We start from the raw sequence: 15471 nt of genomic DNA on the forward strand, positions 1-15471 counted from the left end.
GAACCTCTAAAACGTGCTGTGTGTCCTCAGTTGTAGGACAACAGAAGGTGATTTAGTAACCTTCAGAGGGGCAGGTGAGCTGACATTTTGGCTAGTGACAGCTGGATGCAGGTATGGATGTTCCTGCATCAGTGGGCCAAGGGGAGGGGTCTTCTGAAGATCCCACCACAAGGCCCTGCTCCAGCAATGCTTCTGCTGGCACTTGGACAACATCTTCGTGGTGGAGAGGAGAGGATTTGCCTAAATGTCCTATCACTCCCCCATCTTCAAAGAGGGTTGGAGAACGTACCCTACAGGAGCAACGATTAAACTGAACTTGGAGCTCCAGGGGGACCAAGGCCCAGTAGAGATGGACACAAGTCTTTGCTAACCACAGGGTTTGGAGACCTGCCTTACACCTGTGTTTGGCCTGTTTTGAGTGCCCAGAGTGGGCTAAAGCAAACAGGGCGGTGTCGAATTGGACCTGCTGGATGCACTTACTCCTTTTGTTGCAGGAGATCAGAGGGTAGGATGGAAGAACCTGGGCTAAGCCAAGCACTGCAAGCATTTGCCCATCTCATCTTTACGGTAAGCAGCTCTGCACCATGGACACACCATCTACTGCGGTTGGCTGGTTTCCGCTACCAGAGCAAGAAAACAAAAAAGTTGTTTCTGATGTGAATGCAGCAACGACTTCTGCAACAGGGATGTGGATGACACAGATGAACAGCCTTGGGATTGTATGGGTGGGTGTGGGGGAAAAACAAGACAGAATCTAGCAGAAAAGCAGAAGTGTTGGCTCATCATCTGCCTCACCCCCATGAAACTGTGCCATGGAAAAATAGGTTAAGACCCAAGCAAGCCAATAGTGTTTCACTGTGAGGGCAGCTCCAAAAAACCCCCAAAGCCCAGTGAAATCACAAAATGAGCCCCCTTTCCATTCAGATTCTAGGGTGGGTCCAACAAAGTGTTTTCAGCGTTCACCACAATTAGATATTTCACTTCTTTTTAAAACTTCAGAATGTCTTTTTTAAGAAAACACTTTTTAAAAGAAAATTATCGTAAAAGCCCTAAAAAAAATTACTTTGAAAATGCAGATATAGCCAGTTATGAAGGGTTTTAAATGCTGAATTTTTCTTTGCAAGTTCTCACCCTTCAAGAAAGAATTGCTGAAATCAACTCACTTTGTATACAATAATTCAAGTATTCCAGTTTTGCATTTTTGCACCAGTGAGGAGCAAAGAAGTTCAGTAGAAAAAAAATTTCTCCCACTTCTAGGCATATCCCAGATGCATTAAATTCTCTTTTTCCTCAATAAAATAGCTCTTCAATACATTTCCTGACCTGGCACCCTTGGATTGCTTTGCAAGACACAAAACCAGAGAATTACTGAAGATCTTGGTGAGATCAGCTACTTAAATAGGAATGAAGATTTGCTACTGAAGCGTTTTCTACTGTGACTATTTTCTACTTGTGCTGGGTTTTGGTCAAGTTCTTTTTAGCTTTTTTTTTTTTTTTTTAATGATTAGCAGCTTTGTTGCTAAGAGTTAGAAGACAGCTACAAAAAAGTGTGCTGTACTGTAAACATCACTGACTATGCAGAAGGTCTTTTTCAGAGGCAGAAGGTGGAGGCTATGGCCATCATCCTCTAGGACACAGTGGCCAAAGTCTTGTTGAAGACCCCTCCCTGCAAGTGAGATATGCACAGCTCTGGGTCTCCAGCTAACATCAGGGGGATTTTCATAGCCAAAAGCTGCTGCTCATTAGGAGCAGGGTGTACGAGGAGGAATTGTGGCAGAAAGTCCTTGTGAAGAGCTGGAGAGCCAAGAGCAAGAAGCTTCATGTTTTTTGCTGGGGGTTTAAGAAAATGTCTGGCTTGTATGTTGGATCCTTGCTGGAGAACTGGGAATATCCTACGGGGAATTTTCAGATCCCATCCAGCCCTGGTCCTTGTTGGATAAATATAACAAGTTGTATTTGTGTTTACACTGAGGCCCCTTTCAAACACTCTGGCCTGTGTAAAAGGTCTTTGAGGGAGCATGAAGAGCTTGCCCAGGAGCAGCCAGGCTCTCCAGCTACTGCTGGTGGGGTGCTAATATTGGTGCTGTGCTGCTGCAGGTCCCAGTATTGAACACAGCCAGTGTGGCCAAACTGGTCTTAGTAATGTCTGTTCCCTTCCAGCTCAGGGCAGCTGGAGAACACATCCAGGAGATATATGCTCCTGTGATTAACCGGTTGGTGAGGGCTACACGTTGCAGAAATGAAGCCAATTAACTTATTTTGGGATCTCTTGCTGCAATCCTAGCCAGCTTGCCATTTCCGTGGCAAGTTAAGTCTGGTCTGAATCTACCATCTTTCTTAGGTCATGCTTTGCAGGTGAGCCTGGCCCAAGCAGAGAATCTGGCTATTTCAGACTTTCTGAAGAGCTGGGACACCCCATGGGAGAAGGCTGTGTGTGAGGTTGGGGGTGGGAGCACACAGGTTTCCAGGACCCTGAGTTTAAGCAGACGCAAAAAGTTTCTTGACAGCGGAAAAAAAAATTTTTATATATATATATATAATAAAAGCTTCTTGCTCTCTCCAGAATTAGAAAACAGCTGCCTGCTGCCAGAGTGGTCATTCGCTAATCAAAACATCTGTCTGGAGGAAAAATGGCTGCTTACATTGAGCATTGTGCCCTGCTGGAACCTGGCAGATGCTCAGCTGAGCTGCAAGAGGCTGTGGGCCAGGAAGCAGAGCCAGGGCTCAGGGTCCCAGGGAGGGAAGAGAAGGAGGGCAGACTGCTTGTCCCACCTCCCTTAAACATGTTTTCCTCATGAGCTCACCTCAGGTATTGCAGCAACCAGGTGGGATGTCTGCTGGGGATGGCTCTGCAGGACCTGAGGTCCTGCAGCAGAGGGACATGGGTTGCCCTGGAGGTGGGAAGGAGAAGGAAGGGGCCAAGAGGAGCAGGCACATCTCTTTGGGTACCTGGAGCATCTCTGGAGTTCTTCAGGTGTGAGGGGTTTTATCACAAAACTGCATTGCTTGATGGCAATTTCTGCAGTGGCTGGAATTTCAAACTAAGTTTCACCCCAAATCTATCTGCTGCCCAGTGTGGGTGTGGGCCCAGCTTGTGGATGAGCTATGGGTGAGTTGGACCACAGCAGACAGAAATCCTCTCTGCAGGCCACCCCTACCTGGCATCTAAGTCCTGTGGAAGTGGGCACAGGTTGTTCTGGCTTGGCCAGAATGCCTGGTGCTCTGTTTCACAGCGTTTTGAGGGCACATCATGGGGGTCTGTAGGGATATGGGGAGGTCCTGGCCCTCACAGCCCTGGGAACATGAGGACATAGATGGGGTGTTACTCCACACCTCTATGTGTGGCCACCCACATTTCTGCCCTGGAAAAGGCCCTTCCTGAAGGCCCTACATCCCAGAGGCTGCCTTTTCCTAGCAAAAGGACAGCATTTTGTAGGATCCATTAGCCATGTCCCAAGAGGAGCAATGAAGCTGGTGGCAGGCTGGTGCTCAGACATTCAGTGCTGTCAGAGACCCCCTCCTTGGGTCAGGTCTCAGAGGGAATGATGCTCCCTCCCACCATCCTCAGATGAGGCAAGGGTCCGTAGGGAAAGAGGTACATCTCCAATTCCCCACCTGAGCACCTCCAACCGCGTGTCAGAAATAGCTTCTGGGTGCCAGAGCACTTCCCCTACTCATCACAGTTGTGTCCAGCTCTGACCAGCCTTCCCCACATATATTCACCCTCTTCCCCCTCAAGGCCCTGGGGGGAGATGGGGGAATGGGAGTACCAGGGTTTGCATGCCTGGCACTTATTTGTCCTCCTCTCCTTTTGCAGTAAACCAAGGGAACAGCGTCCCTGCAAACCATCCCTCAGGGCTGCATCTTAGCAGCCGCTGGGTAGCGCCTCCATCATCTCTCTACCCCGCAGATCTTGGGGAAGGGAAACAGGGCAGGGGGGCCATCATGTGAAGGAGGGATGGGAGAGAGGAAGAGGACAGAGAAAAACCTGCTGGTTTTCTCCCCACCCTCAGGGGAACATGGATGGGGGTGGGATGTTCCCTACTTGCCTGCTTCCTATGCAGCTGCTCCTGGAGACACGATCCGAGGACGGACGAACCACTGGTCCGACCCATGACAGATGCTCCATGGGGCTGAGGGCCCTTGCAGAATTTCTCTGTTAGAGACCTCTGGCTCCCACCACGTCCACACCATCCATGGGACCGACCGCTTTGAATGTTACACCCCCAGATTGGAGGAGCAGCCTGATTTTGCAAATGCTTTTAATGGGCTTTCTTTTTTTAATCAGGTCTTTGTGTCAGAACTGACTCTTTTCTCCCCCCCGAGGATTCCTTGCTCTATTTTGAATATAAAAATGATCATCTGAGAGGGGGTGGGAGTTGCACTTCCCAGACAACCTGGCCAATAAAAATAGCAGTGAGGAAGGCGAGAAACCCAAAGAGAATCCAGACACAAAACCCAGCAAAACCCACAGGCTATTAACAGCTGTCATTAAAAACAGCTACAATGACTGTGAATGGATTGTGTTTCCACTATGCAAACCACCAAATTTTAGGAAACAGCTGAACAAACTGCTTTTGCAATGATCTTTCCTTTCTGTGATTAAAAAAAGACCTTTTTCAGATGAAATGCATCTTGTTCCAGTGAGCCCCAACCCTCTATGAACCTACTCAACCATAGCAGCGTGGTCTAATGAAAGAAGACCTGGACAGGGACTTGTGGGTAACTCTGGGGAAGTGACACTCTCATTCTGCCTCAGCATGTTCAATAGGGAGACTGAAACGCCTCTGTTTTAGGAGATAAATGTTGTATAAGAAGCAGGACTTGTTTCTACAGACTCCTAAGGCTTCCCGTAGGGTGCATAAAGAGCTCGCTTCTCTGGGGTGTTTTCAGTGTATTTTCTTAAGCTGTTGGAGAGATGAGGCTCCCAAGAACCACTGTGCAAAACTCTGTGTGTAATTGAGTGATGTCATTTTTATGTTATATGGGGCAGCAGGAGGGAAGGGGCTCTTGGTCTCAGCCAACTTGAGGTTGGAATGACCTCACATAGTTTGCGCTTCAGCTGCTCTCACTGAGAAGGACAAACATCAGCCGACATCCGCCGAGTGTGATACACAACCTAAAGGTCACCCACACGCTGGTGATGTTGTTTACAGGAGGAAAGGCTTTGCGGAGCAGATCTAAGCTGAGGTCAAGGCAGAGGACCTTTAAGAGTCATAAGACCCAAGGACAAGACAAGGCTGGCTGAGGACATGATGCTGTGTAAGATGGGAGCAGCTGCTCCAAGATGCACATGCTTGATGCCCCGGCACTACTCAAGGGGCTGTGAAGTGCTCTCCATGGCAAACCCCCACCAGACACATGGCATGGAAATCAGCCTTGGCTCTGCAACTGCTCTGTGCTCCTGACAAATGAAGAAAACCTCATGGAGGGCTGCAAGGCTGTCTGGGGTTTGTAAGTACTCGGGGATCACGCCAAGAGGGTCAGCACAGGGTGACTCTGAAGACAGCCAGGACAGACATCCACCCCATCACCCTCAGCCAGGTGTGCTGCAGAGTCAGGCCTGCTGTTTTCATACCAAGGAGGTACAGAAATGAGGAAGCCCTTGCAGATTCGTCAAACTTCTCCCTTGCTAGTTTGCATTTTTCCTGCTCAATTCTCCTCCAGCTAAGGGCAGGGGAGAGAGACAGAAGTGGTTGGGTTGGGGCTGGGGAAGGAGAGGACAGCTTCAGGGTTAGCTGGAGTGCTTTGAGCTTTAGGGCAGGGGCTTGTCCTTTGGTGGAGAGTGTATCTGAGGTACCTGACCTCTCTTTGCTAAGCGAGCTTCACTTCCTATTCCTATGAAAAGGGAAGTTGCTTTTTTAGAAACCTGCTTGTCATCCACCACTGAGGTAGGAAGGAGGAGCTACCACGAGGTGCAGCAAAGGCTTAGAAATAAGCTAGTAGCTGCCAAGTCATCTTGGGAAAGAGGGTGATAGCGTGGCAGCTCCTTCTTCTGATTTGAGACACGTTCCTGATGCTGACAGTGGGGAAACCCAGCAGCTGCAGCTGGGCTGCTGTAGAGATTCTTCCAGCAATGGCCATGGTTCAAGCAGCTCAGAAGCAAGAAGTGAAAATAAAAAGGATTAGATACAGTGTGTTCTGCCTATTGCATCCCAGGGAGGTTGTCTGGTATCTAAGATATCCTGGTTGTGCCCCTGCATGTCATCTGAGGCACATCCCTTCATCCTCATGCCTCCTCTATTTCCTCCAGATTGGGCACCTCCTGGCCATGAGATGAGACCCAAAGTCAAGAAGCCCAGGCAGAGATCGTCCTTCTGCAATTTGCTTACTGAGAAATCATGAAGAGACTGCCCAGGGATGTCCTTTGAAAGCAGCTAGAGGGACACCACTGAGAAAGCATGTGAAAAAGGGCACTAAAAAGAGAGAAAGTCCTCTCATATGCAGATCCCAGATCACTCCAGAAGGGCTCCATCTGCCTCCGCTTTCTCGACCTGAAAGCACAAGCTGTAATCTCATGCAGCTGAGTAGAGTCTGTCTGGCAGTGGTTTCCACCCTGTTTTCACACATCAGTCCCCAGGTGTTCTGCAGTATCTTCGCAGGCCTCCACACAAGTGTGCAATCCCCGGGCTGGTTTGTCTCTGCTACCTTTTACAGTCCCCTGTAAGACGTGTGTGGAGACCAAAGGTCCAGCCCATGCAGTAAATGCCCATGGGCTCTTAGGCTTGCCCATAAGAAAGACCTCTAGGACCCACCACTCCACAGGATGTGGAGAGGGACCAGAAAATGTGGCAGTCTTACTCCAGATGACTCACAGCCCACCAGGATGACCCCACAGCGAGACATCTACACCAGTGGCCCACTGCATAGCCTCCTGCTGCAACAGCGACCACTCCCAGTGCATTTTATCCAGTTCACACTGAACAAAAAAATGTTCCTGTTAAGGTATCTGTTGCAGAGTGATGCCGGCTTTGATCTGAAACCACCAAGAGGGATGAAGGCACCTCTCCTCTTCCCACTGGCCCCCAGGGCTGCTTCCCTGTACTGCTGCTGTGAAAGCTGGGCAGCTCATTCCCTCCAGATGCTGTTTTCATGGTCTGGCCATGTTTTTCTCTTCCCTGTTAGGAATGAATAGCCTGATTTGCCATCTGAACCTCTCTGTTTCCATTCCTCTTGCACATTAAAAGCTTATTTAATGTAATGTACTGTTGCTCCTGAAGATGCTGATGTATTATAACCAACCCACCAGCCTCCATTTTGAGACTCAGACTTTCTGAGCTCTCTGAGGAAGCATCTCGACTAGTGAAATAGGCAATGTATGGGCTCGTTCTCCCACCCTTCACAATTAAGTGTCTGCATCCAAACCCCTTGTAGTCCCCATCCCATGCTAGCTACTGGACTGTGTTTAGGAAAGTTTACCCTAATTGCTCAGGTTTCACTGCCCACCTGTCGGGTTTCTGCTTTCCAAGAGACAGGCTGTCCCTTTTCCCCCAATTTACTGTCCTGAACACGTCACCGTGTTCGGGATGACACAGACACAGGTTTCTTGTGTAGTCCCAGGTACCAGACCACCCAGAGCACAGGGTGGTGATGAGCTCCCTCGTTTCACTATTGTTATTTATGGTTGAATCCTGTGGGTATTGCAAGGGACTGGGATGAAAATGCAGCAGTTTCTTTGGCTGATGGTAACTGGGGGATATTGTGCTAGTAGGGTCCACAAAGAGCTTTTGTCTGGCCTCAGTTAGGAAAAGCCTTTTTGGAGGGACTAAGTGACTTTTTTTGGTTTTCTTCTCACATATAAATGAGAGAACTAATGAAGAGAAAAGCAAACATTTCAAACCAGACACCTTCCTGGTGATCTCATGAAAGTGTGAATTTCCACTGTCCAGAACCAGTACAACCATTTGCAGAAAACAACCACTGGAGAAACATCTAGCACAGCCCTCTGCCCTGAGGCAGGATCAGCCCTCACAAAACCTTGCTGGAGGAGCGTGTGATCCTTGCTTCCAAAAGCCTGCCCATGCTGGACATGATGGTGCTGGTTTTTCCCTTCTACCCACACCGGTCCATCCTGCCAGGCTTCCTCTACACTGCTCACACTGTGCCTATTCTTGGCCATTTGCAGCAGCCAAGACCCTGCCTCAATTTTATTTTCCTTTTGATGCTAGTAAAGAAAAAAATACCACCATTTTTTAATCCCTTATTCAAAATTCGAAGATGAGCTTAACTTTCAGTATTAAAAGAATACTCAAACTTCTCTACGGTGCTCAAAGGAGATAGACATGTGGCAGAACAAGGCCAAACCTTGCAGAAGTCATTATTTACAGCACAGAAGTGATGGGGCTGGTCCACTCTCAGGTTACCTCATCTTTGATCTGGTCTCATTCTATCCATCAGAGCCAGAAGAAATTTTATTTCCTCAAGGTTCCTGCTTTGCCAGTGTCCATGCTCTCACTAGCATCAGCAGGACATGTTGATGTCCATGCAATGCTGCATTTAAGCAACCAGGATTTCTTCCCACCTGACTAAAACCTCTCCTGTACAGAGTCCCACATTCACAATTCCCTTCTATGCACAGTTGTTATTCATTGGCAGCACACCAGTGACTTCTACACAGAACATTTTTTCCCACTTTTCCACCAAAATTTCCAGGAAAAAAAACATTCCATTGGAAATCACCACCCTTGAAAGGGTTCTGTCACATAACCACCATGCATATTGGCATCTTTCACTGGAAAAAGAATAATTCCCCATGCAAGTTTGCTATATTAATGTCTCAAGCAGCTGCAGTCTTCTTCCTGTGCTTCTAAAATAGTGAAGGCCAAATACGTAAGAGCCAGCCAGGAAAAGCTCTTGAGATAAAAGTCAAGTTAAATCTTTTATATCAACTTCTCCATTTGCTTAGTATGACCTCAGTTCTCCCTCCTTCCATCACGTATTGCAGGTGATGCCTTGATTTTTCCTGAGATCAAATTTAACCTCTATTCAAAGCCCACTTCTCAAGCATCATCCATCCATACACATATTTTGAGATGTTCTGCCCCAAAGTTTCATGGTTCCAAGCCATCCACCATTAGCAGCTATTCACATAAATGTGGATGCCATTGTGGCTCGGGCACTGGGCAGGCAACTGGCTAGGCTGAAAGAAGTCCTGCAGCTCCTCTGTTTGTGGCATTTTGTCAAGGTTTTTCTTTCCCACCCTAGGGTTTCATGGAGGAGAGGAGTACCTTCTTATGAGGCTACCTCCTGTGACCTGATGGTCCTTCGCCAGTAGCCACCATAACCCGGGGAAGCACAGAGATCTGAGAAAAGGGGAGGCTGCGACCTTCTGCATATGAGGATACACCATAATATAGTAAATTGGGACCTCAGGGACCTGGGCACAGGGCCAATTGCCTCTTTTGCCTTTTGGCCATGAAGACCCTTAAGCAGATGGCACAAAGAGTGTTTTCAACCAGCCTTCATCCACCAGAAGTGTTGCATATTCAACCATCAGTAAGGCAGACCAGATATCCCAGACAACTGAATAATTTTTCACTCTTCTCCCCTCATTAGGTAGCACAGCGTTCATTTGGAAACCATGTGCTTTCTATTTCTGCTCTGTCTCCTACATGAGACACAGTACCTGAGGTGTCCTGCATGCTGCTTTTTGATCAGTAACACATTTCATGGTTTCTAGAGGAGCAGAAACGATCAGTGAGATTTGGTCAAATTTGGAGAATAATTTCGTAAATACATAAATAAAGAGGGGGAAATGTGGGAGAGAGATTTTGAAAAGCACATTTCACTTCAGAAGTCATATATATTTCTCAGGATGGCAGAAACGTAGGACTGGCCCATAGAAGGTCGTTAATCGGGTGGATTTACATTCCATCCGAAAGGCTACCTAACTTGTACCTCAAAGTTTTCACTGATGGGAAGTCCCACTGCTCCCCATCAATCTACACCAGCCCTCCAAATCCCATAGCCTTAAAGTGACTTCCTAAGACCTACAAACGCTTGTCCTGCCCATGGTGGACACGAAGCTTATTCCTTCCTTCTTTGCAGTGGCTCCAGCAAATGAAGCAACATTCCTTCTTGCAAAAATTCCTCACTGATCACACTTTCCACACCTTTGCTCAACTGCGTCTCTCTCCTTCAGGCATTTATAATTGGGTTTGGAAGTTTGAATAGGCCAGCCCACAATGTTTTCCAAATTAAAACTGAACAACATTGACAAAGGCAAAATTGCTCCGTAAAACCACAGAAACATTGTTCTCCCACTCAGTTGCAACATTTTCTTGGAAAAAATTATAATTAGAAACCTATTTTTTATTTCAACACAAGGAGCTGCTGTGTTTTGAGTTCTGTTTTTTGGGGGGATATTTTTGGCTGGCCATTGAAATGAATTCACACGCATTTAACCCTGATATGGAAAAGAGGCCTACCTATGAGAAGCACACGGCTTGTCCAGCATTAAATACTGACGGTCTGGTTTATGTTTGTATTGTATATGTTGCGCCTTAGTATTTATTTTTAATCAATAACCATGACCCTGTATATCCTGTTTTGTACGGGGATGTACTTTTTTTTGAGTTTCACAGTGATGTCCAGCGGTGCAGCCACTTCTTCCACAACAAGCAGCAGGACCCTGAGGCTGTAATCTGTTGCCAAGACCTCTGCCAAGGGGGAATTGCATCCTTTTTTAATCCCCTCAGCTACTTCTAATCTTGCAATGTGGTGCTGACCTAATGAGAAAGCTGGCTTGCACCACATAAAACGAAGCTGTGAATGGAAACTTTGGGGCTGCTGAGGGCTCCAACAGGATTTAGCCTCAGGTGTGTTGCTAAATTCTTGCCCATGATTGAACCTGGTGGACCTGCAGGAAATCATTGACTACAGGGGAGCTCACCAACATGGAGTTAACACTTGGTTGCCTTCAGAGTCTTGCTAAATGTAGAAGAGCAGCAAAAACTCCCTTTTTAACATAGAGAGAATGGAAAGAATAAGGGGAAGGAAGGAAGATAAACAATGATGAAGTAATAGTGTGCTCAAGTGCTCCTACTCTGCTCAACACAGTGCCGTGAAGCCCGTGAAATCCATGGTGACCTGCTTCCACACCTGACTGAGATGACAAAAATCCGTGTCTGCACCTAAATACGGCCTCAGGACCTTTTTGGTTTCTGATGTGTCTACAAAGGTGCCACTGAGAATTAAAGGCTGAAAAGTCTGTCAAGAGGAAAGTCACAAAGCACAAATAAAAGAGCTGATATCCTTGTCTGAAATGGATGCACAGTCCAAATTGTGCAGAAGTGGCATGCTCAGCCTGAGATATTGTGGGCTTATTTAAGAGGAACTGGGAAGCCCACCATCTCAGCTGAAAGCCCAGGGTATAAATGGATGCCAGAACACCCCACGCTGATTACGCAGAACACAGAAAGCCATTAGAAAAATAGATAAAGAAAAATCAGTAGCACCTTTGCAAAATTTTCCCTTCAATTTGTCTTAGGTCTTTCCTCCTCCACCAGAAAATTCAGCATTCAGCTTCATAACCCTCACAGTTCAGCAATAGCCCTATTTTGGCAGAACAAAACAAGAATGGGCCAGAAGTTTTTTTCACAGATTTTTGTGCATCAGTATAATGATAATGCTGTAGGAGGGCTGGGAGAAAAAATAAAATGTGGGCAAGAAATCACAAGCTCTGCAGCCCTCAAATCTTCTGATAAAAATTACTTAAACCTTGACAGAATGACTAATGGAGCATATTAATGAGGGTGCCTTTGCTGCCCTGCAGCTGTCCTTTTTTATTCTTAATTTCCATCTGCCTTCTCTTCTCCAGCAAGTACCAGAGCAGGGACCACGTGTGCATGCTCTGTGTGCAGCAGAAATCCTCCCTGCTGACAGTGTATGCACCTTGTCCTGATTTTGCACTTTTAAAGATCCATAATCAATTAAATATCATAGTAGCCCTTCAAGAAAGGCACGAAATGTCCCTGTTTCACAAGTGGTGTAAGTGAAGCACCTTGAAGAGCATTGCCTTGCCAGGCATCACTGGCCACAAAGCCCCAAGTAAACATCTGAGGAGGCCTGAGATGCAAATACCCAAGACACTGCAACTGCTCTTCCCTCCCAGAAGTGGCACAGCAAACAAGGCGGCTTCTGAGATATCCATGCTCCAAGTTAGAGTGCTGCAGAAAATTGAGTCTGGCCTAAATTTTAACCAAGAATGAAAGTTATGGGCTTAGTGTAGACTCTGCATGTGTGCGGATGGGAAGTGACTGGGGGAAGAAGCAGTAAGTCTATCCTTCCTATAACTCCGCTGGAGATCTCCAACTTGCCAGAAGTTTTGTCCACAACCACCGTTAACAGAATCACAGAGTCATTCAGGTTGGAAAAGACCCTTGGGATCATCGAGTCCAACCATCACCTGACTCTACAAAGTTCTCCCCTACACCACATCCCCCAACAGCTCATACAAACGACCCTTAAACACATCCAGGGATGGGGATTCCACCCCCTCCCTGGGCAGCCTATTCCACTGTCTGACCACTCTTTCTCTGAAAAATTTTTTCCTAATGTCCAGTCTGAACCTCCCCTGTTGGAGTTTAAAGCCTGCCACTGGTTTTACAAGCTTGAATGGAAGAGCTGGTGAAAACAAAATATTACCTCCAAGAAGACCATCCAACCCGTCTCTGGGGCAAAAGAAAGCAAAGATCCTCAACCTCAAATGTGCCTCTTGGCAGAAGGTGAATTAAAACCTCAACCCTTCTCTGCACCGTACGCAGCACCCACAGGTTCAAATCAGCAAAGGTTGGTGAGTTGGAGCCTGAGCATTCAAACTTCCACCTACCCTTAAATTCTGAATCAGGTCCCTGATTTAATTTTCTCCCTTCCTCTCCTCTCCAAGGAATTCAGCTGGAAGAAACTCACCCCTTTCTATTTAAAGGACTTTCATCTACTTTTGTTTTTTTTAAGAGAAAGAGGTTGATTTGTGCCCAAGAGAACCTGCTGGGTCAGCTTCTGACTTAGAGCATCAGTCCCACCTCAGAGAATGCCCCGATTTCAGCACTGAGACACTGCCAGGAGGGAAAAAGAGGTGCACCTTGCCCCGATCTGCGGCAGCAGTATGGCCCATTCCCTTGAACATCCCACTCCAAATCTTTAAGGGCTTAATTACCACCAGTCCATAGACAATAACCAGAGATGGGCCAAATCTTTACATGCTCTAAGGGACTGGAGCTCCAGACAATAAACAGGCAACAGGAATGAAGCAAAATTGCTGGAAAATCATTTGTACTTACCTGGTGATTCCTTTGTTCGGATTAAATCATATCCCACTCGATCCTAGTTGTCCACGAGAGTTAAAAATCCCTTGCAGGGTGCATACTTAAGAACATAAGCTCATCTTGATAAGTTTTAATCCTTAGAGCACGTAGAAAGAGAAACACTAATTCTTCTTGGGGTTGTCAGTTGACTGCTGTTAGTGGTTTCCTGTCGACAACAGCTGAATGATAAATCGAACTAGTTGTTACACTTATAGCAATTAAGGACTGGTAGTATAACCACACTGTTCATCTAGCTCTAATGTTAGCACAGTGTCTACCTTAGAAAAACCGTTACTCGCAGAGGCTCGGTGGGCTGTAAAAAGTACCGTCCCACTACAAATGATGTCCCAAATCGCTCTTATTCAAGCTCGTGTGAGTTGAAAGTCATCCCCTGGAGCCACAGGGTGTAAAACAGTCCTGCAAATGGGAGGAGAAATATGGGTCCTTGAGTTTTCTGGATTGGCCCATTCACAGCTAAGAGCAGTCTGGGCCAATAACAGGGGTGGAGATATTTATTGCATGTGCTTAACCTTTGGGAGAGTTATCTCCAGTCAGGTTCTAGTCTGAGCAGTTTCCCCTTTTGTAGTCATCTAGGTTACGCTGCTGTAATCTTACTTTCCATTTGAGGTTCTGCTTCTGCTTAAAATCTCATCTAAAGAGAGTGGTCATGTTCCTCCTCAGAGCTGGCTGCCTTTTGGCAATGAGTATAAGACAGCTGATGCTATTTAGGGCACGGGGGGAAGAGAGGTACGGGAGACAGCTGACAGCACATCTTGGTATCTCTTTATCGCTTGTATGTGAGATCTTGTAAGATCTGCCTTCCCTCTATTTTGTGCAATTAGCTACTTGCTGTATTGCAGAAAGCTTTACCTGGGCTGAGCATCCGGTGACCACCTGGAGTTGTTATGGGCAGGGACCAGCTCAGATCTCACTACGCTAGGGTCTTTCGGTGCCTGCTATCCCCAAGGGTCTTTGGGCACCATGCACTACTGTGAAGCTCCATTGTTCCCATTTCCACTCTCATCAGCAGGGTTTCAGACCCACCAACCCACCTGAAGGCCAGGAAGCTGATGTGTGTCACCTACTGATGCTGCTGGACTTTGGATAGAGCCTCTGCCATGTCAAGACAAGCAGAAAGGCAAGACAGCCAAAGCTTTGTCAAACAGGACAAGAGGGATCCTGCCCGAGGCTCCTGAGTGATGGGCTGTTTATCAACTCTTTTTTGAGATGAAGGATGACAACTTTACGTAAGAGAAGACTGGATCTTGGGTCTTGGTCCTGCAGTTTCAGGTAGCATCGCTGGCTGAGAGAACAGCCTCCTGACAATGGCTGTCTGGGGGATGGACACAACCTCCAAAGTACAGATCTCTCTCAAATACTGGTCATGGGGAGTGTTGCAAATGTTTGATTTTATGGTTCATTCACTAGGCTGAAAAAACAGCAAAGCAGAAGAATCAAACAAGCAACAACATTTCACTTGTTTTCATTTTAATGCCCCAAAGAGGGGTCAGTTTGATCCAGGAACGTGAAAAATCAAATTGCTGGGCTTAAAAAAAAGTCAAAACCAATTACTCATCTTTCATATTTTGCCCTGAGATGAAGCTGTTGTCCAAATTCAGTTTGTCAAGCCACAAAGCGTTGAAGTGAAGCCGTGTTTTCTGATGGTCAGTTACAAATCCAGGAAATTTCATGCAGGTCTTGTCATGGGAGTGAGCAGAAACTCGCTGTGGCAATGAGAGGGGTGACAAGGACAGGGATGCTGCAGCTTGTCTCTTCATTGTTCATTCATCCCAACTTAAAGCAGGTATCTGAGTTGGGCTTTCCTTACTTTTCCCTTCCTTGGCTCAGGAAGCCAAGGAAATAAGTTGAGGGTAATCACAGAAGTTTTAAACTGAAGTTTGAGGAGATGGTGTCCACCCAAGATCCCTCCACTCTTGTGTTTTTCAGTGAAGATTCCTTACCGGGTAGCCAGGTAAGACTGGAAGAGGAATTTTTGGTTCACTAGCAGTTCTCAAAAATAATTTACAACAAATATTTTGGATGAAAGTGTAACTCAAGTCCTTCTTACAGCGAAGTAGAGAGGTGGAAAAAACTACATCTCAGTCCTGAGATTTTAAATGCTTTCTGCTTCTGTGGGTTGCTGCGATGTATTGGATTAGGGGGGTTA

General features: G+C 46.7%; 1 protein-coding gene across 1 annotated transcript in view; it reads right to left on the reverse strand.

Annotated features, from left to right (window-relative positions):
* Positions 1-13695, reverse strand: part of BLK (BLK proto-oncogene, Src family tyrosine kinase) — a 45206-nt gene extending 31511 nt beyond the window's left edge. The window contains exon 1 of the mRNA XM_074820271.1: positions 13281-13695. The gene's annotated coding sequence lies outside the window, so the exon portion shown is untranslated. The remainder of the gene's footprint in view (positions 1-13280) is intronic.
* Positions 13696-15471: the final 1776 nt, after the last annotated feature.

This window comes from Strix aluco, chromosome 3, assembly GCF_031877795.1.
Source record: "Strix aluco isolate bStrAlu1 chromosome 3, bStrAlu1.hap1, whole genome shotgun sequence".
Taxonomy (NCBI): Eukaryota; Metazoa; Chordata; class Aves; order Strigiformes; family Strigidae; genus Strix; species Strix aluco.